This window comes from Cebus imitator, unplaced genomic scaffold (genome assembly GCF_001604975.1).
Source record: "Cebus imitator isolate Cc_AM_T3 unplaced genomic scaffold, Cebus_imitator-1.0 Scaffold96, whole genome shotgun sequence".
In the NCBI taxonomy this organism is placed as follows: Eukaryota; Metazoa; Chordata; class Mammalia; order Primates; family Cebidae; genus Cebus; species Cebus imitator.
In genome coordinates this window covers 2,784,290-2,785,709 of record NW_016107411.1, presented here as the reverse complement: position 1 = coordinate 2,785,709, position 1,420 = coordinate 2,784,290, and positions in this window count along the sequence as shown.

Here is a 1,420-nt window from a genome sequence, read left to right as displayed (position 1 = left end):
AAAAAAAAAAACAAAAAAACAAAAAAAAGAAAAGAAAAGATTTCCTGGCCAGGTGCAATAGCTCATGTCTGTAATCCCAGCACTCTGGGAGGCCAAGGCAGGCAGATCACCTGAGGTCAGTAGTTCAAGACCAGCCTGGCCAACATGGTGAAACCCTGTCTCTACAAAAAATACAAAAATTAGTTGGGCACAGTGGAACATATCTGCAATCCCAGCTACTCGGGAGGCTGTGGCAGGAGAAGCACTTGAACCCAGGAAGCGGAGGTTGCAGTGAGCCAAGATCGAAGCCTCTAGGCGGCAGAGTGAGACTCTGTCTCAAAAAAGAAAATTTCCTGAGACCACCAAAGGAAGAGTGTCAAGGTTCCTGGAAGGAGAAATAAAAGGAGGTGGGCCAGTGCAGTGGTTCACACCTGTAAACCCAGCACTTTGGGAGACCGAGGCAGACAGATCACCTGAGGTCAGGAATTCAAAACCAGACTGGCCACCATGATGAAACCCTGTCTCTACTAAAAATACAAAAATTAGCTGGGCACAATGACAGGCGCCTGTAATCCCAGCTACTCGGGAGGCTAAGGCAGGAGAATTGCTTGAAACCAGAAGGCAGAGGTTGCAGTGAGCCAAGATCACGCCACAGCACTCCAGCCTGGTCAACAAGAACAAAACTCTGTCTCAAAAAACAAACAAAAGGCATAAGTGGATTGCACATAATTTTGTAAAATTTAATATTACATAAAGATAATTCTAGGGCTTCTGATATAAATACCCAGTTCTATCAGTTGCCATATATAGAGGTAAGTGAGCAGTAATAGGCCCGAGACTCATCTCAGATCACTTTATACGTCATATTTTTGGGTGAATGAGGGTTTTGTCCTTAAGTTTTAAACATTTAATTATCTGGAGGGCCAGTTGGAGTGGCTCACACCTATAATCACAACATTTTGGGAGGGCAAGGCAGGCAGATCACAGGTCAGGAGTTTGAGACCAGCCTGGCCAACATGGTAAAACCCTGTCTCTACTAAAAATACAAGAAAATTAGCCAGGTGTGGTGGTGAACACCTGAAATCCCAGCTTCTTGCGAGGCTGAGGCAGGAGAATTGCTTGAACCCAGGAGGTGGAGGTTGCAGTGTGCCGAGATCATGCCACTGCACTCCAACCTCAGCAGCTCAACGAGACTCCGTCTCAAAAAAATAAATAAATAAAACCTGTTAGACTTGTGAAAACACTTGGGACTTTTTTTTTTTTTTTTTTTTTTTTTTTTTTTGTAGGTTTTTTTTTTTTTTTTTTTTTTTTTTTTTTTTTTTTTTTTTTGAGACGGAGTTTCCCTTTTGTTGCCCAGGCTGGAGTGCAATGGCGCGATCTCGGCTCACCGCAACCTCCGCCTCCTGGGTTCAGGCAATTCTCCTGCTTCAGCCTCCTGAGT